Source organism: Adiantum capillus-veneris, chromosome 3 (genome assembly GCF_014529385.1).
Source record: "Adiantum capillus-veneris isolate H3 chromosome 3, ASM1452938v2, whole genome shotgun sequence".
NCBI lineage: Eukaryota > Viridiplantae > Streptophyta > Polypodiopsida > Polypodiales > Pteridaceae > Adiantum > Adiantum capillus-veneris.
In genome coordinates this window covers 37,520,082-37,541,186 of record NC_140933.1, presented here as the reverse complement: position 1 = coordinate 37,541,186, position 21,105 = coordinate 37,520,082, and the positions used below count along the sequence as shown (strand labels likewise).

Below are 21,105 nucleotides of genomic sequence, written 5' to 3'. Positions count from 1 at the left end.
GGAAGCTATTTTGAGGTTGCCAACACCAAAGAATCTTGAAGAACTACATATTTTTCTTGGTATATTGCGGTTTTGTCAATAGTACGTAAAAGGCTACGTGAAGATCGCAGTCCTGTTGATAGACCGTTTGACGTCAAAAAGCAAGAATATAAGTTGGGGGGTTGGGGGGGGGAGCTTAAGGTGGCCATAACAGGTGCACCTATTTTGAGTATAATGGATTAGAATGAACCATTTTTCTCTGAGATAGATGCAAGTAATGAGGTCATTGGAGTTGTGCTTATGCAAAGGAGACACCCAATTACATTTAAAAGTAAAAAAGTTAGATCATGCCGAGTGTAACTACTCGACCTATGAGCAAGAGTTACTGGCTATTATACACGTGCTTAAAAAGTGGAGACATTATATATATGGTGCCACTTTTGAGGTCAGGTTGGACCATAAAAGTGTGAAATGGCTTTCAAGTTAAAATTAATTGAAGGGTAGAGAGGCTCAGTGGGAGGAGATCCTATATGAATTTGACATTCAAATACGCTACCAAAGAGTTAATTATAACATAGTGACAAATACACTTAGTTGCATGCCACAAATTAATGAATTAAGATTCACAATCTGAGCACGATCCATCCTCTACACATATCTAGCGTGTTTTATGTGATCACACTACTTCACAGACACAATCACCTCCCTCATCGGCACGTCATGCTAGTATGGAGAGACAAGCGGTAGGTGCGATGAGTAGGGAAGCGAGAGTTAGTATGAAGAGATTAACCGAGACTTTTGGGTATAGTTTGAGGCCAGAGAGCTCTGACATAGACTCTTCATCCCTTTTGAGGGCTACGTCTTCAAAGGGGGGTGAAAAAACTTTGTTGAGGAACGAAGTATGCTAACTACTCCATTGACGACCGGTACTTACTTTACAAGGGTAGAGTGTGTATACCAACTATTGGTGACTTTCAGCCCTGCATTCTTAAAGAAAGTCACGATAGTCCTAGTGCCAATCATCCTGGGATTCAAAAGACCTATGCACTAGTTAAATGACAAAACTATTGGTTAGTTTGTTTAAGGACGCCCAGACTTACGTGTTGAAATGCAATAAGTGTCACGTCAATAAACATGAGTGTCTCGAGGGTTGGGGAATACTCCATCCTTTGGAGATTCCTTGAGGAAATGGGAAAGCATTTCCATGGATTTTATTGATTTACCCAAGACTAGTCGAGGGAATGGCCTAATATGGGTGGTAGTGGACATGTTAACCAAAATGGAAAGCTTATTGCCACGAATAAAACGGTTAAAACACCAAAGTTGGAAAAACTCCTTATTAAGCATCTCTACAAGCTATATGCCCACAGATATAGTGTCAAATAGAGATGGAAAGTTCAATAGTCATTTTGGGAGGGAGGTCTTCAAATATATGGGTACTACTCTTATGTGTACAACAGATCATTCACAATTTGATGGTCAAACCAAAAGGGTTAACCAAATTGTAGAGGACAAGTTGCATTCTTACGTAAGTAAGAAGCAATCAAACGGAGAAGAGTCTTTACTTCATTAGCGTAGAAGGCAAATACAAAACTCTGGCCTCTCAGTAATCCACGTGGCAACGTTTTTGGCCTACCACTAGCGGGCCTTTCTACAGTCTCTTTTTTCTGCGAATGACATGGCCAAAAACCAGCGAAAGTTACGCCCTGAGCAGCGGATGCGCTTTCCTATATTCCAAGCTATTGCTAATTGCGGTGCCGATTCCTTCTGCGCACAGCCTCACAGCGGCCTACTTGTACATTTTCTCAAGCCCGTGCAATCTCAACGAAAGGGCATAAGCCAAGAGCAAGCGCAGATGCTGAACATGAGGAACACCGGAAGCCGAAGAGAGAGCTTTACAGCAACAAGCTACAAGCGGGGCCTGCACCTTGCTTCGATTTATAATGCAGGAATATGTTCTCATTCAGCGCAACAAAACTCTGGTAAGATCTTGTGGCATCAGTGAAAGCAAGATCTTGATAATCTATATGCTTTGCAGGCTAGCTAATTGATCAGAGTGGAGTGCCTTACTGAATCTTGATTAGCTGTGGCCAGGATGGACCCCTACTGTCAAGAGTACTTCAAGGAAAGCAAGATCTTGACAATCTATATGTGTAATTTTCTTGCGGCATCAGTGAAAGCAAGATCTTGATAATCTATATGCTTTGCAGGCTAGCTAATTGATCAGAGTGGAGTGCCTTACTGAATCTTGATTAGCTGTGGCCAGGATGGAGCCCTACTGTCAAGAGTACTTCAAGGAGGAGTATGATATGTGGAACACCGAACCCATCTCACTCTATGATGGCATCCAGCGAAGCCAGGAGTTCTTGCTTTCCTTGCAGTCCCCCAAGGATACTGGTGGGGAGAGCTTGAAGCCAATACAACCATCACCTCACAGACCATCATCCTCTACAAGATGTTTGGCATCGACCACTGAAAGCCCGTGCAGAAAATGGGTCAACTACCTTAAGCTGTGATGGTGTGATCATGGTGGGTGGGAGTTGTACTATGGAGATGAAGGCCATCTCAGTGCCACTATAGAAGCCTACATAACATTGTCTCTTCTCCATGTCCCAGAAACAGATCTTGTTCTTCTGAAAGCTTATACATACATCATCAGTCGAGGAGGTATCTTTCAAGCCCGGATCTTCACCAAGATTTTGCTAGCTCTAATAGGTATCTATGATTGGAAAGGCATTCCTTCTCTGCCTCCATGGGTTGTGCTCTTCCCTGGCTAGTTTCCCTTCAACTTATACAACATGGCGTGCTGGGTGCACGAGTGATTAGTGTCTTTGATGATCATTTGCGACAAAAAGCCTGTGTTTAAGCTGAAGCGAGAGATGTCCTTTGATGAGCTTTATGCTAAGGGGAGGAAGAATGTGCGCTTTGGCTTTACTTTTAGGGGGAGTTGTACTGATAAGCTCTTTGTAGGGATAGAATATACTTTCGAGGTGATGGAGAAGATGGGACTCGTACCATTCCGGTGATGGGGTTTGAAGGAAGCAGAGAGGTGGGTGCCAAAGAGGCAAGAGGATTCTGAAGAGTTTCTTGGTTACTATCCTCCCATGTTTTATGCGATGGTTTGCATGAAGATATGGGGCTATGATGTGACACACCCCGTACTCTACAGAGCTCTCTCTGGTTTGGTGATGTTCTCAATAGAAAGGAAAGAACATTGTGTGGTTCAATCTGTCGTATCACCTGTCTGGGATACAACTCTTTTGGTAAGAGCTCTTGTCGAGTTCGGGCTTCTGCCAGACCATCCAGCCTTTTGCAAGGCTGGAGAGTGGCTCCTAGAAAAGCAAATCACCAAACACATAGACTGGTCCTACAAAAGCAAAGCACGCTATTTGCCGCCGGGTAGGTGGGCATTCCAATTCTTCAAGCTAAATAAGGAAGAGGTTAAAAACGGGGCTATTGCATGTGCTGTGGACTGGATTAACACCATGCAAAGCAAAATTGGTAGGGAGCCTATGACATAGACAATGATAAGAGCTGGTTGAACTCTGTGCCCTTTGCGGATTTGAAAGTCATGAATGATCCACCCACTACAGATGTGACTGCAAGGGTGATGGAATTGGTGGGGAGGCTGATGGAAAGCGAGCAGGCTGAGGCGCTGGCACAGCGGATGCCGCTTGAGGTGCTGGCGAGAGGATTGGCGTATCTACGGAACGAGCAGGAGGAGGATGGGTGTTGGTGGGGGAGGTGGGGGGTGAACTACATATACAGGATATGGGTGGTGCTAATGGCGATGGCATTGACAGTGCCGACGATGCATGGGGAGGAGATAAGGAGGGGGGCAAAGTGACTGGTGAAGATGCAGAACAAGAAGGGGAAGGAAGTAAAGTTGAGTAGTATGGTAAGGGCGGAAGCTTGTAAGGGTCACTGAATTGGACGATGTGCCATGGGCCAATCATTTTATCAATTAAACAAAACACAGACTCATGCTTTCGAGATTGGGCATATCCTGCCACCCATTGATGCCATCCATGAGTCTACATCTTGAACAACAATGACCTCATCTAATGCTTTTGTCAAAATCTCTGACTAAATTTCTTCAGAGGATATGCCACCAGAGTTCTCATGGGATAGCGAAGGCCTCTTTCCAATTGTCCCAATGCAATCACTTACGCTTGCACATTGAAGGTGTGTAGTCTTATGGAAGACGTTGACATGGATGAGAGAATTAATGATGAGATTACTAGTCATAGGCTGTTGCAAAAAATTATCGTGCTTCCTGTGATCTGGAGTGTGGACGTAAGATTTGTCCTACAGGGGCAGGGCCAGAAAGCTCTAATTTGTTTTCAACAAATGCGAAGCGAGGGCCTCTCTCCAAATGCAATCACCTATGCACGCATCTTAAAGGCATGTGGCTCTACGCAAGATGCCCAACGTCATTGATGCAAGGAAGTGCATCAACGAGAGACATTCAATTCCGCGGTAAGCATTATCGTTTTTTTATTTTTGACACTGAGAACGCAGTTAATGAATGCACTGAAAATTGCACGCTGCCGTGGGAATGGCACGTTCCTGCGTATTATAAAAATTGGGGAGGACTGTGCAAACTCCCCCATGTAAGGAGACTTGCATGTTTTCTTTTTTTTTGAAACATGAAAATGGAACAACAAACAATTAATAACATTGACATCTTGTTATTGACATCTTGTATGATCAGGAACAATGAGCTTGACAAAATTCTAACCCTCCTTGTGGTTTTTTGCGAGATACCCCTTTGAAGCACTACGAACGGTATCCCATTTTTGCAAAGAACGCCTCTGAACCACAATGATCGGTATCGCAAACACTCTCAGGTAAAAAAAAGTTAACATGCTTTGATGAAATCTCTCTCCGTGCTTCATTTTCTCTAGGAAAAAAAATAATCAAACACCCTTTGATGAACTCTCTCTCTCTCTCTCTCTCTCTCTCTCTCTCTCTCTCCTTTTCCTTCATTTTGAAGTCTCTCCTCCCATTTAATAAATATCTTAGACATAAATTAATAGCATGAAATTAACAAAAAAAAAATCATTTGAAAAGTGCTAAAATGGCATATACAGTTTCCAATATTTTTGCTTAATCTTAATTCGATATAAACGCAGCTAACGGAGCACTCTAGTTACCCATTTTGGCATTTGCTTATAATAGTTCCAAACATGCAGCGACTAGATTCACACCAATAATGTTGATGTATGGTTTCCAACCAAGATCTCCTATGGCTATAGGCCTAGAAAAGGAGGATTTTCTTGAAGATGTGAATTATATAGGCAAAGCAGCAAAGGAAATACTAATGAAGGACAAAGAAAGTTACTTTTGCAAAAGGTGAATTTGTATTCCTAAAGGTTCCTCCAATGTCAGAAACCATGATAACAAGAAAGTGTGACAAAACTTTCTCCTATATATTGTGGTCCCTTTAAATTTATTGTTAAAAATACTGTGGACATAGCATATAAACTTGAGTTATCAAAGAATTCTCAAGTTCACCCTTTTTTCCACGTTAGTAAACTGAAGAACCTTTGCATTTGCCATCTACCATCGAATGCTACAAAAGACTAACAAACAATATCCCATACAAGAAGCTTCTAGAACTTTTGGATGTCCCCCCTTTGCATTTAATGAAAATGAGCAAAAGCTTCTTGGTCGTCCCCTTGTCGTGGCATTGCATATCTAGAGAGGACTTCGGTATCATTCTTTGCCTAGTGTAATGTTACCAGCAGGTATTCTCCTTTGGCTTGTGTGATGTACCAACATGCATTTGGCCGCCATCCACCAAGTGTGAATGATTGCATTGCATCTTGGTGATGACATTGCCTTTGAATAGATACCCTCTTGGGTCATCCACTAAAAGCATTGGATTTGTATCTGGATGATCACGTTGCCTTTGAACAAACACCCTCTTGGTGCATCCATTGAAAATACACCTTATCTTCCATCATTAAGTATTTTGGCATGTTCTCCTAAAAGTGCAGTTCAAGAATTTACATTTCAAGGGAAGCCCTCGCTTTGCATTCACTAGAAACAGCCAAGAGCTTCCTGGCACTATGCCCTTGTTGGGCATATCCTATAGAATCATGTGATTGCATCCCGAGTAGAATGCAGAACTCGTTGTGCTTTTCAAAAGTGCAAAACCCACAATTGACATAGATGTTGACTAGAACAATAAGTTTTCTTCAATGGTCACCTCTGCTATCGCTCGCATCACGAGTTTGCTTGGCCATGTGAGCATCTTACTTAAATTTAGAATGCAAGCATAGGTAACTACATTTTGAAAGATGTCATTTCTCCACATTTGTTGGAAATGGAACAGAGATTCTTGATTGCGTAGTGCCACATGCCTTCAAAATACAAGTAAAGGTGGTCATCAAGCTCTCACCTAACAACAAAGCCTTTTGGCCCTACTGGTTATGGACATATCTCATGTAAAAATCTATGCATTCCAGAGCTTTCTTAACCAGACCTTACTTATCCTTTTGAAAGTGAAATTTAAAATACTGCTCACTTCACACTCACTATGAATAGTTTAAATCCTTTTGGCACTGCTCTTGGAGACCTTGTTGGGCAAAAATGTTTCCAAAAGCATTGCCAACACGATTCTTTTATTCAATGGTCCCAAACCAACAATCCCTTCTTGAATTGTCTTGTCTAAGTCAATATTTTGGACAATTGAGGCATTCCTTCAAAATGCATGCATAGGTGCTCCCCCACAAATTAAGCTCTTGCTTGGAATTTGTTGAAAACATCCAAACCTCGTCTAGTCAATTTTTTTGTTGCACGTATTCTTGTACAATCAACACATCACGAAGCTTGCTTTACCAGCTTTGTTGGGTATGTTCGATGCAAGAGACAAAGTCTTAAGTGAAATTCTCCCATCACATCCGCTAGAAATAGGGTGGAGTTTTCCCTAGCATTGTTTCTCTCAGGTATATCTTCCAATGATGCAACACAATTGCCCATCTCGTACAAAATGCCCACTCAAAGCTCATTGTGGTTTCAAAAGTTGTTGTATAGTGCATTGTAAATGTTGACCAAAGGCATTGTGGTTTCAAAAGTTGTTGTATAGTGCATGTAAATGTTGACCAAAGGCATTGCCAGTAAGTATTTTGAGAGAGCAAGACACTCCACAAGAACTTAAGCTTGTTGTGCTTTCAAAATCACACGAAAATTGGCAAGCATGTTGAACAAAGCATTGCCCAACAAAACTTTTTTTCAACAGCTACCCTTGCTATCAATCACATCATGAATTTATTTGCCCACGTTACCTCTCACATGCTTTCAAAGTGCAAGAATAGGTAGCCATATCTGTAGAGATTCCCATTTTTGCATTTGCTACAAAAAGAATGCGGCTACTTGACTACATAATGCTACATGTAAGGCAAGCACAGGTGAACGCATCAATATTGAAGCACTGCATTTTCATGTGTGGTGAGGTAGTTTAGAGTTGCATGCCCCTACACACATTGGTTAACAACATTTAGAGCTTACTGGTGAACAAACTGCACAATGCCATATGCCTTAAAAAAGGGGTGCATTTGGTGGTTGCATCTAGATTACATCCCTGACTTTGCATGCATTAGAAACAGTCAGAGTATCTAGATTTCACCAACAAGCAATGTGGGGGTAGCCAACCAACACTCACTCTCTCTCTCTCTCTCTCTCTCTCTCTCTCTCTCTCTCTCTCTCTCCCCCCACATGCAAGATGCACATAACAAACAGGCATACCGGCACATCTCTCTCTCTATGCTAGTACTAATAGTAATCCGTAATAAATGGCCATACTCTTGAAAAAAGAATTGACAAAAAGGATGCATTAGCACCCAAGTAATGATCAATGATAGCAAAGTAAGGTTGGCACTTTCATGCAGAGCCAACAATTATGACACACAACTCTCTACATATTAATTGTCGGATACAAATGGCTCCACTTTTGGAGCTTTGTAGAAATGAAAGTTGGGCACCACTTATGTTCAACTACATAATCCTTATCCTCAATTTCTAAAATAAATATATCAAAAAAAATTATGCCTGCAATTTTGCTTATGGGTGATAAGCTCAATTACCAAGATGTGTTCCAAGTATTTACAATTGTTCACTTTCCAAATGAAGACCTGAAATGGCCATCTACCGCTCTAGTGGAAAGCTTGGTGTAAGAAAAATTGGTAAAAGCATTCCTTGTCTATAATTAGAAAGACAAAAAAACTTTCAACACTTTAGTGGAACTAGGCAAACTTAGACTTTGAATCAACTAGAATTGCACTAGCAACTTGTTCATCATCCTCATCATCCCCAAGGCACCTAGGGTCCATTAATGCTCCATGAACAAATCCAACAAGCCAAATTTTCTTTAGCCAAACACATCATTTGGCAAATTAGGGGTAAAATTTTCCATGAATGTAAGGTATGCCTCCAAACCCCACAAAAAAAAAGAGAAGAAACTACTATACAGGGGACGGTTATGGAGCGAGCTTTGGAACGAGTTTTTTTTTTTTTTCATCCCACCACCACTACCTCCCATTGCTGCCCCTTAGCACCCATTGCCACCACCAACTTAGCCCACCACTTGTGGTTAGTGGTGCTAGCTTACTACCACCATGTGCCACCCCTAATCCTACGACCATAGCCCATTGCCGTCCTCCCTCCAATGGAGTAGCCACGAACCTCCTCCTCCTTGTGTGTGTGTGTGTGTGTGCGCGCGCGTATGTGTGTGTCAGCCCCTACCCCCTCTCTCTTTTTCCCCTCACCCTGCCTCTCTCCCTCTCTCTCTCTCTCTCTCTCTCTCTCTCTCACACACACACACACACAGTTGGCCCCTTCCCTTCTCTCTCTCCCCCCTCCCCCTCTCTCCCTCTCACGATCCCTCTAACCCCATCCCCTCTATTGCCTCTCTCTCTCTCTCTCTCTCAGGTGTGTGTGTGTGTGTGCGCATGCGCGAACATGCTAATAAAAAGAGGAAAATGGTATAACCTTTCTATCACCCAAGTGTGGTAGATTGGTTATGTCGTTTCCCTCTTGAATAACAGATCTTGAGTTCAACTCCCGTATCTTTGAGGTCTCTTGGGATAGTTTCCTATGATGTTAAAATCCTCTTCTTCTCACGTGTGTGTGTGGGTGTGTGTTAATAAAAAGAGGAAAATGGTATAACCTTTCTATCACCCAAGTGCGGTAGATTGGTTATGCCATTTCCCTCTTGAATAACAAGTCTTGAGTTCAACTCCCGTCGTTGAGGTCTCTTGGGATAGTTTCCTACAACGTTAAAATCCTCTTCTTCTTCTTTCCCTCCCTCCATGTCTTCTGTGTGTGTGTGTGTGTGTGTGTGTGTGTGTGTGTGTGTGTGTGACATGGATAGATTACCCCCTTTCCATGTGTTCACTAGACATACCCTCCTTGTCTCTCACACGAACCGAGATCACTTAGCTCATTAGAGAGGACTTGATTCAATTAGACACTAGGAGGACATGGATACAGCCTATGGTTGTGCTTGGCACAGAGAGGGATTTATACAGAGAGCATCTCCTTGAGCTTACAGAGGATGGTTTTGTGACCAGACTCGCCTAATTGAACACTCATCTATCCCATGGATTACGATGTATTATTGAACAAATGCGCACATCATCACATCAGTTAGAGATTTGAGGTTGATAAATTCAAAGGAGTACCAATAGAGGCTGGGGGGGGGGGGGGGGGGGGGGGGGGAGAGAGAGAGAGAGAGAGAGAGAGAGAGAGAGAGAGAGTTTGGGGGGGAGGGGGGGGGGGGCTTCTTTTTGTTTTTTTAAAGAGGGAAAAGGTGGGGGGGAAGGGGGTGCTTTAGGAAAAAAACAAAAAAAAAAACAAGCCCAAGCACTAGCGATATCTCTAGTGCTTGGGCTTGTGTTTTTTTTTTCCTAAAGCACTTCCTTCCCCCACACTGTTTCCCTTTTTTAAAGAAAAAAAAAGAAGGCATCCCCCTCTCCCTCTCACAGTTTCTCCCCCCCCCCCAACTCTCTCTCTCTCTCTCTCTCTCTCTCTCTCTCTCTCCCTTGCCACATCTTGCTCTCTCTCAACCCTAGCCTCTGTTGATAGTCCTCTAAATCTGCCAGCCTCAATCTCTAATTCATGTGATGATGTGCACATCTGTCCAATAACACATCGTAATCCATGGGATAGATGAGTGTTCATGTAGCCCTCCCCCCCCCCCCCTCTCCCCCTCTCTCTCTCTCTCTCTCTCTCTCTCTCTCTCTCTCTCTCTCCCTGCCACATCTCGATCTCTCTCAACCCTAACCTCTCATGGTACTCCTCTAAATATTCTAGCCACAATCTCTAGCCGATGTGATGATGTGCGCATCTGTTGAATAGCACATCATAATTCATGGGATAGATGAGTGTTCATGTAAGCAGGTCTGGTCACAAAACCATCCTTTGTAAGCTCAAGAAGATGCTCTCTGTAGAAAGCCATCTTCGTGCCAAGCACACACATAGGCTGTATCCATGTCCTCCTAGTGTCTAAATGAATCAAGTCCTGTCTGATGATTTGAGTGATCTCGGTCTGTGTGAGAGACAAGGAGGGTGTGTCCAATGAATACTTGGAAAGGGGGTAATCTATCCATGTCAAAGGGGGAGAGAGAGAGAGAGAGAGAGAGAGAGAGAGAGAGAGAGAGAGAGAGAGAGAGAGAGAGAGAGAGAGAGAGAAGAGGTGGGGGCAAGGAGAGAAGGGGGGAAGAGAGAGAGGGAAGAGGTGGTTGCAAGGAGAGAAGGGGGAGGGGGATACATGGGGAGAGAGGGATGACAGGGGGTGGACACACACACACACAAAGGGTGAGGGGAGGTGGGGGCGGGGAGAGAGAGAGAGAGAGAGAGAGAGAGAGAGGGGCAAGGAAGGGGGGGGGGGGGGGGGGACAAGAGTATAGAGTGATATTAAAAGGGAGTGGAAGAACTTGAGGAAGGGAGGGGGGTTGCTGGAGGACAAGACGGAGGAAGGGAAGGTAGTTATAGGAGTAGATGGAGAGAGGAGATGGAGGAGAGGGAGGATGTTGGAGCAGGAGCAAGGGAAGAGGAGGAAGCACATGGGCGGTGAGAGGAGGAAGGGATGGCGGTCCTCAAAAAAAAAAAAAAAGGCTCGTTCCAAAGCTCACTCCATTGAGCTCACTCAAAGACCTAACTCTACTACACATACAAACTTACTTCTGGTACAGAGAGCCGTATACGAAAGTTGGGTCCATCATAACGAAACAAAACTAGCCTAAATGCATCTTCATCAAGTGCTTTGTAGATCTTTCGAACCGAAATCCAAACTTGACACCAAAAAAGTAATCACACACTTGTAAATGTGCAAAGTCACAATCGTAAAGAACACAATATCAAGGAAATGGATCATTCGTCTCTTAAATGGATCATTCGTCTCTTACTTGAGCTGGAAACTTATATTTCTTTTGTTTTTCTTATCCTCCCAGGTAAAGGGATCAATGTTTGAGCCTCTAAAGCTTTCTACCTATTGCATCATTCCAATTAGTCATGTACATACTCAAGATGGCATTGAAACCAAGACAAACCACAGTTAAGCATATAACCCTAAAGACTCCATGTAACTAATGAGATGTGTGCTTGTACAAGAAAAATGGAAGCTCAGGTTGAATTGCTCAAACAAAATCCCTATATCTTTGGGGGTAAGCCTGTCAAAAAGAAGAAGAAGGAGCTACTTAAGAAGAAGTAAAGAAAGGACTGTGTGTGTGTGTGTGTGTGTGTGTGTGTGTGTGTGTGTGTGTGTGTGCGCGCGCGCGCGCATAGCTAGGAACTTTTGGAATGCACTAAAGACTTCATCTTTCCTCTTCAAGAGGTAGACCCACACCTTTTGAGTAGAGTCATCTATGAAAGTCAAAAAATATAATGATCCCCCTAGAGACTTATGCTGCATAGGCCCACATAAATTACTATGGACCAAGTCTAGAGGATTCCCTAACTTTCTATCCAATGGTGATGAGGTAAGCCTAGTTTGTTTCCCGTATATGCAATGCTCACATAAACTAAAATCATAATAGTTTAGCATAGGAATATAGCCAAAATGTTGTAGCTACTTCATTCCCTTTTGATTCATATGACCAAGCCGGCTAAGCCACAACTCAGTAGAAGGCAGCTCTGTGACGTAGATAGAATTATCTTTCACACGAGACACACACAAGAGTACAATGAGCCATACGTTTAGCCTTTGAGCATGACCAGGTTACCTTTTTTAAATAACTAGGAACCATTGCTAAACATTGTAGTGTACCCAAGATCATCAAGTTGTCTTACTAAAAACAAGCTCTTAGTTAGCTTTGGCACATGTCTAACACCTCCTAGTATAAGCTTAGTACCATTACGCATACACAACTTCACATCTCCAATGCCACATATCTCAAGTTGATGAGAATCACCCAGCTTAACTAACCATGTGTAGATGCATAATTAGAGAACCACTCCTTCTAAGGAGTAGCATGAAAACTGGAACCTGACTCAATAATCCAATTATGTGCATAGCATTCATCAACAACTAATAACGCCTCTGGACTTAATTGGAAGTAAAGACTTATACATTTGATGATTGCATCACATCAAGAACAACATCAACATGTGGAGACTCAAGGACATTGAGCTCCTCTATCTTCACATTGCTTTTAAAAGGTGCGGGACTTACGACAATGGATTTATCCTTCTCTTTTTGCAACAAACGATAATCTTTCTTCATGCGTCCTTTCTTGTGACAATGGTAGCATTCAATGCTCCTCATGTCATGTCCACGACTCTTGCTACACACATTCTTGTGATCTTGAGAACAATTGTGACTACGACCTCTTTGCCATTAATGGTTTGTCTCTCTACTTTCAGAAGCCATATATGCATCACCATGCCCACTTGTATCAAGAGATTGATATCGAATCTCTTCCGTGAGCAAATCACTATTAACATCACTGAAAACAAGCTTGTCTTGAGGGGTAGAGTTACTAATGGCAATGTTAAACAAATTCCGTGATGCGGGCAAAGAGCATAGCAAGAAAATGGCTTTCATATCATCATCAAAATTTACCTTTTTAGAAGTCAATTGTATAAAAACATTATTGAACTTGTTCAAATGCAAACTAACATTACTGCCTCTTTCATATTCAAGTGCATAAACTTCTTCATAAAAAACAATTTGTTTAATACATTCTTACCATCCCAAGCTAAGCATAATGACTCCCATAACTCCTTTGCAATAGTCTTGTCCATAATCGTGAAGTTTGTGCCATCAAACTTCTTGATATAATACTCTTCTTTCTCAAAAATTTCGTGACTGACAAGAGCAAATGCAAGAGAGTGAGACTAGGAATTTATGGTAAAATTTTTGCAAAAAAATTGGCAGTCTCCTATGTTCAGAGATCAAAATCTCAATCAAAAGGTCAGCAAAATCATTGCAATGTCAATGCAAACGAGTGCTATAGGCAAAGTACAGTGTGGGAGAAATCCGACAAAGTCTTCTTTGTACAAAGATCAAAATTTCAAGCAAAACTGAGCCAACAATAGTGCATAAATCAACAGAGTGTTGACTGGCCATAAACTGCCATATACAACTCAAAAGAACTGCCGAACGACTGTCAACTTGGCATCAAAGCACCTATACCTGTTTATACATATCCTATGGTGACGCCACAAATAAGGATGTCCAGCAACCTAGTCCACCTCACACGGTAACCATAACCCGGCCACGTGTGCTTGGCTTTTAAAAAACGCATGCAATGACCCTCACAAATGGTTATGCAGACACGACTAGCCATAGTCTCAGAAAGGGCTCTTTCAAATCGAGTATAAAAAATGGTCGCGACTGCCAAAACAAACCAAAATCGAATGCACAATGACATACAATGGCAGTATCCGCAACATAATGTACTCCAAAATTTAAAACTATCAAGCCAAACCATAGGACACGCACTCAAAGAGGCCCATTCAATATGCCAGCAAAAGCATACAACCAACTCCTTGCGGGGAGTGAAACGCTCTCAGCAGAGCACGAGCACTCTCAAGTGTTAGTCATACATAAACCATAAGCATCCAAATTCCCACTGGAACTGTAATGGTTGCGATGCGGGGTGGAGAACTTGTGACTATTTCTATGAAAGCCTGTAAAAGAAGCTCCACTTGTAGTGTCAAATCCGACAACCAACATCTTTGTCTCAATCAAAAATGAGTATTTGTCGGCCAAATCTACCCGCTTCTTCTTTACCCAAATCTACCTCAGGCTTAGCGCAAGTAGAAAGCACACACTCAAATTCGAGCACCTATCGTGCTTCCAAAAGTGCATCAAACTCGCACATTGCGCTAAAACAAAAAATCTGAAATTTGTTGCATATAGACAGTCTGAGCTAAATATCAACAAACGGTGAGGAATTTGCAAACATTTTCTATTATATATCACATCAAAACAAAGGGGATCAGCGGCTAGAATTTTAAAATCTAATTTCTACAAGAAGAAACACAAATTTGAAATAGTGTTGTTACACACACAGTTTTTAGGGTAGCACCTTCACCTACACATAATCTTCCAGACTCACTTTTGAGCTTCCACAAGAGCATACATCACTCTCAGTTGAGCTCACAAGCTCCCATTGTGTTCTCACAAAGCTTCAAGCTTTCTAATCTCCCACCGTCAAGAGCGACCATGATATTGCCTTAAAGCTCTCGGACACCGCCATGCTCTTTGCGATTGTCATGCACTCTGATACCACTTGAAGTGTGCACGAATGCGGTGCATGTGCGCGCGTGCGCGCGCACACACACACACACACACACACACACACACAGAGAGAGAGAGAGAGAGAGAGAGAGAGAGAGAGAGAGAGAGAGAGAGAGAGAGAGAGAGAGAGAGAGAGAGAGAGAGAGAGAGATTGAGAATGGGATTCAGCCTATAATCCCAACATTCTTTATGAACCTTTCCTTGGAACTATGATGATTTGTATGCATCAGACTTCCCTCTTGTCTATTGGGCATGCTAGGTGGCCTATGGTATGTGTAGCATGGCCAAAAGTATCCCAAGAGTGTCTCTATACACATAGTAAAAGCATTTTGGAGGAGTTATAAGCCTAGAAAATCCCCCAAAAAGAGAGGCCACAAGTTCCTGAGCTGATCTTAAGCTCATTATGATGTCATCCATGATGTCAAATGAGACGCCCTCTCAAATCTTATATAAAGAGCTCATTTGTACTCGTTTTCATGAAATTTGAATCAATCCCTTTGTGCCTAAACTCTACTCTATTACTATTTTGCAATCATTGTGTGTTTAAGTGTTAATTATCACCATGCCTTAGCCATGAATGGCTTTCAACACTCACCCTCCATAGCCACCAACATCTGAGAGAGAGAGAGAGAGAGAGAGAGAGAGAGAGAGAGAGAGAGAGAGAGAGAGAGAGAGAGAGAGAGAACGAGCACAATGTGGGTGGAGCTCTTGGTGAGGATTAAAAATTACTTGACTACTCCTTAACATTCTATAGGATTCAAAGAATAGATAAGGTTAGTACAGTCAGTGTGATGGGTGTCAGGCCAGTTGACCTAAACCCTAACACATACTAGTTTAGGTAGTACTAGTCTTGCCTAGTACTCACCTAGGGTAGAGGCTAAATCCCTACCATGTTTTACAGTGACTATCCAACCTTTTTCAAAATTTGATTTGGCTCCTACAACTAGTTTTGAAGCTATATCACCCCCTACTTGGGAGCTAGTAAACATCGTCGTTGTCCTCATAAAGCACTCTAAAGCCTCCCCTTCTAGAATTATCTCTAAGTGATATACTCTCCCAGTAGAGCCATTGAGCCGAAGGGAACGTAACAAGGATCATCGTAGTGGAAAAATGTCCCCTGCTCAATATTCTCAGAAGCTATGGTAAATTATTACATAGATTCTTTACTTTTTAATAAAAAGCATCCGACCATGGAAGCTAGTTGGTTATCAAAGAATAATTTTAAGATAGAGGAAGAAATGCCCATCGTTTGTCATGTATTGTTGAGCACTTTAGCTTCATTTCAAAACAAAACTTGATTGCTTCCCCGGTGACCTTCAACCCCGAACACATTACCTTGTATATGCATCGCCATCTCAATTTCAAGACCAAGCTAACCTATACCTACTCAAAAGAATATAGCCTTCCCACATCAAAGTGGACCAAAATGTGTTGGATAAATTACACCGTCACTAATCATAAGGCAAATGAATCTCCACACAATGTGTTGGGGTATAAAGCCCAATGTGGTCGCCCAGGTAAGTGGGCGGGCCGCCAGGTATGTACACATATTCTTTTGTAAAAACCTAATAAGAACTCACTATGCTCTACACATTACAGTAGAGCGAGTTCACCATATTGTCGTGCTCTTCTTCTCGCACTGTCTCTCGCGTCGCACTTCCGCTCGTACTCCTTCAACTGGTATCAGAGCTTAGATCGAGGCTCGGGGCAGCATTTGCAAGTAGCCAGCGTCACCTACTCAGATTGGAGTGAGATTCGACAGGCGAAGACACGGCCCCAATTCCCCTGGGACATCCCGAAGAGCTTGGTGTTCTCATAATTTCATTCTGAGGTCATCTCGGCCACCGTTCGGCTTTGACAAAGTTCTGTGCAAGCCATTTTCGACTACGTGGTCTCGGCGGGTGCAGATCCGACTCTGCAAATTGGGGTTTCGGCCTACGACTGCAGGTGCTAAGGATATCGGCACTCCCAGAGTGCTGATTTGTGGCTGTCTACACATCGAAGGACGGCTCACAGTTCTTGGAGGCGTGTCACATATGACACGGGCGCATCTACACACAGATTGTAGGCGACATCCACTAGTTCATCAAGTAGCTTGTGTTTGCTGCTTGATATTCCAGATTTCATCCTGACTTTGCAGGTACTTCCACATGGGATGTATTGTCACAGATGATGTATGTCTGTTGAGGGTTGCTGGCTGTGAGTCACGCAGCAAACAACCGCCACAGCGGTTACAGCATATAGTGGGAAATTTGTGGATGTATGACTTTGTGGGAAGTCTATGTACTGTCACATTTACTGCAGCCTTTGTTGAGGGTCGAATGAGGTTTTATTGAGCTGGGGGATTCTCGAATGTTGAGATCCTTTCGGTGATACAGGTCTTGGAGCGATCCCTCGAGCACCCTTAGATAGGCAGCTAGGATGTATTGACTGTGAGTTAGACAGTTGGGATTGCATCTTTGCTTTATTGCCGTTGAGGCATTGTCGCAGTCTATGCTTACACGACAGTGACAGGACAGTACAGGTTTACCCACAACTTACAGTGTTAGAGAGACAATGGTTTTTTGAGTTGTTTTTGGTCTGTTTTTTGAATACACCAGAGCCATTTTACAAAGGAGAATCTGTCGAAATTTATGCAGAATCTGAAGCTTTCTTGGTTCATTTGACAGGTTGATATTGGTTCAGAGGTCAGTTTACAGGGGAAACACTGTTGAATTTTTCCCAAGAAAGTAAACTACTGTGAAGCGTAGCTAGGATCACACGACACTGCTCTTTACAATATCAAGAAGCTGGATGGAACCAATTTCCCATTGTGGAAGAAGCAGATTTGGCACGTGTTGGTACAAAAGAAGCTAATAAAACCTATAAAGCTCAAGGGGATAAAACCAGAAGATATGGACGAAGATGAATGGAGCGAAATGGATGAATTGACACTTTCTACCATTATGCTGACTTTGGCAAAAAGCGTTTACTTCAATGTAGCAGACGAGATGTCGGCTTATCAAGCATGGACAAAGCTGAGTGATCTTTATGAGAAGCAGAGTGCAGCTTCACAGGTATACTGGCTTAAGAAGCTTGTTGACTTGAAGATGAAAGAAGGGACCCCTATGTCCAATCATCTGAATGAATTCAACACCATCTACAGTCAGTTGTCAGCTCAAGGTGTCAAGTTTGATGAACCTGTTAGAGCTATGTTCCTGTTGATCACATTGTCGGAAAGTTGGGACACTTTTCGCACAGCTTTGAGTAATTCTGCACCTCCAGATGGTTTGACCATAGTAGGTGTAGAAGGCAGTCTGCTTACTGAAGAAACCAACAGAAAGACAATGGACAAAGGCAAAGGAATAGCCTTAGTTGTCAGGGGAAGGACCAAAGAAAAGTACAAAGGTGGAAAGAGGGATCAGTCTCGTAGCAAGTCCCGCAGTGCTAAAGGCAAGAGTGACATAGAATGCTACCATTGTGGCAAGAAGGGTCACATGAAAAGAGACTGCAGAGAATGGAAAGCAGAAAAGGGCAAAGAGAAAGCTGAAGACCATGGTGAGAAGAACAAGTCCTCAGTGAAGATTCAAGAAATAAATGTGACAAACACTGTTGCAGAGGATGACTGTCTAGTGTCAAGAGACATCTACTTCTTGAAGAATACAATGGACTTAGCTCTTCTTACAGCATCTGATGGAAATGCACTGACTGACTGGATTATAGACTCAGGGGCATCACTTCATGTGTCTCCAAACTAGGAGTGGTTTACCTCTTATGTGACCACTAAAGATCATGTTCGGCTAGGCAATGGGCAGACATGTGAGATCTTAGGTGTTGGAGATGTTCAATTTAAGTTTCAGAATGGCTCTTCTTTCACGCTGAAGAATGTGAGACATGTTCCCGCAATTACAAAGAGCTTGATCAGCACAGGTTTACTTGATGATGTTGGCTACGTCACCACTTTTGGACAGAACATGTGGAAGATATCCAAGGGTTCTATGACAGTAGCACATGGAGTAAAGTCTGGAGGACTTTACATGATTTATGTATCAAATGTCTCTAAAAATGTAATCAATGTAACTAAGCAGCTGAACGTTTCTTTGTGGCATAGCCGGTTAGGACATATGTCCAAGAAGGGAATGGAAATCTTGTCTCTTCTGGTTACTTGCCTGGCTTGTCATTTAATGATTTTGAATTCTGTGAACATTGTTTGTATGGTAAGCAAACACAGCAGCCACATAAGCATAGAAGCAGTAGAAGAGATACACAGTTGGCACTTGTTCATAGTGATTTGTGTGGACCTATGCCTAACCTATCTCTAGGGGGAGCTTCTTACTTTATGACATTTATAGATGATTACTCGAGGAAAGTATGGGTTTACTTTCTCAAGCACAAGGATGAAGCGTTTAGTGTTTTCAAAACGTTTGTGACGCTTGTGGAGAATCAGAGTGGCAAGAATCTTAAATGCTTACGCACTGACAAATGGTGGAGAGTATGTTTCAAAGGCCTTTCAGGACTTTTGTCAGTCAAAAGGTATAAAACATGAACTTATTGCTCCTTACAATCCTCCTCAAAATGGTGTTGCTGAGAGGATGAATAGGACCATCCAAGAGAAGGTTAGAAGTATGTTGTCTAATGCACAACTGCCAAATGGGTTTTGGGCTGAGGCTGTATCAACAGCTGTTTGTCTCATAAATAGATCTCCTAGCGAGGTTTTGTAGAAGGATTCAATGGCAGAGATGGTATGGTCAGGCAAAATGCCCTCATACAAGCATCTCAGAGTCTTTGGCTGTGAGGCATATACTCATGTTCCAAGGGAATTTAGGAACAAACTTGAGCCAAAGAGTAGAAAGTGCATCTTTCTAGGCTATGGTAATTCTAGTGAGATGGGGTACAGACTTTGGGATCCCGAATCCAAAAAGGTTATCCGCAACAATGATGTTCACTTTAATGAAGCCAAATATCATTCTAAACGAGAGAGGGTTGAGGAGATTAGAAGAGTTGTCTTCCAAGAAGATGGACTTGCACGTGCAAGACAAAATGTCAGGGCTCAAGAGGAGCAAGGACAGGATAGAGTGGAACCACAGGTTGTGGCTGAGCCTGAGCCACCTATTGTGCGTAGATCTGGACGTATCACGCGACCTCCTGATAGATTTGTTCCATCTATGAACTATGTTATGTTGACTGATTGCAATGAGCCTTCATGTTACAAGGAAGTAGTGCAAATGAAGGACTCCGGGAATTGGCAATTGGCCATGCAGTCAGAGATGACAGCTCTGCATAAAAACCAGGCATGGAAGCTAGTTAAATTACCACAGGGCAAAAAGGCTCTACCTTGTAAATGTGTTTACAGGTATAAGATCACCGCTCATGATAGTCAGCCAAAGTACAAAGCAAGGCTTGTTGCCAAGGGCTTTAAGCAAGAACAAGGCATTGACTTTGATGAAGTCTTCTCTCCGGTGGTCAAGATGACTACATTGAGATGCTTTCTTGCATTGGTTGCCATATTAGATTTGGTGTTGCACCAAATGGATGTCAAGACAGCGTTCTTGCATGGTGATTTAGATGTGGAAATTTACATGCAACAGCCAGAAGGGTTTGTTGAGAAAGGCAAGGAAGATTTGGTATGCCAGTTGTTAAAGAGTCTTTATGGCTTAAAACAATCACCGAGGGCATGGTACCATAAGTTCCACAAGTTTATGCTTTCTCAAGGCTACAAACGTAGTGAGTTCAATCACTGTCTATATACAAAGAAGGCTAAGGATGGCAGTTGGCTGATCCTTATTTTGTATGTGGATGACATGTTGATTGCTGGCAAGCACTTGGAAGAAATTTCAGCTTTGAAGTCAAAGATGGCAAAATCGTTTGACATGAAAGACATGGGGGAGGCAAGTCATATACTTGGTATGCGCATTGAGAGAGACAAATCAAAGAAGTTGATTTGGTTATCTCAAACAGAGTATATTGAAAAGGTTTTGCAACGTTTCAATATGGAGAAGGGAAAGGCATTGAGTGTTCCATTGCCACCATATGTGAAACTTAGCAAACAAGATTTTCCTGTGTCTGAGGAAGAACAGGTTGAAATGGATAAGATTCCATATGCGTCTGCAGTGGGTAGTTTGATGTATGCAATGATTGCTAACTTGCCCAGACATTGCATTTGCAGTGGGAGTAGTAAGTCGATACATGTCAAACCCAAGCAAGAAACATTGGGAGGCAGTGAAAGGAATATTGAGATACCTAAAAGCTATGAAGAGTATGCGTATATGCTATGGGAGTCAGGAGCTAAGTGTAAAGGGTTTTATAGACTCAGATTATGCAAGTGACTTAGACAACCGAAGGTCTACGTCAGGGTATGTCTTTACATTGGCTGGGGGAGCAGTATCATGGCGTTCTAG

The 21,105-nt window shown here is 42.5% G+C and overlaps 2 pseudogenes; both read left to right on the top strand.

The window, feature by feature from the left end:
* The first annotated feature begins 1,932 nt into the window (after positions 1-1,932).
* On the top strand, positions 1,933-2,455 carry LOC147460769 (dammaradiene synthase-like; annotated as a pseudogene).
* Positions 2,456-2,777: 322 nt separating this feature from the next.
* On the top strand, positions 2,778-3,500 carry LOC147460768 (dammaradiene synthase pseudogene; annotated as a pseudogene).
* The last annotated feature ends 17,605 nt before the right edge of the window (positions 3,501-21,105 follow it).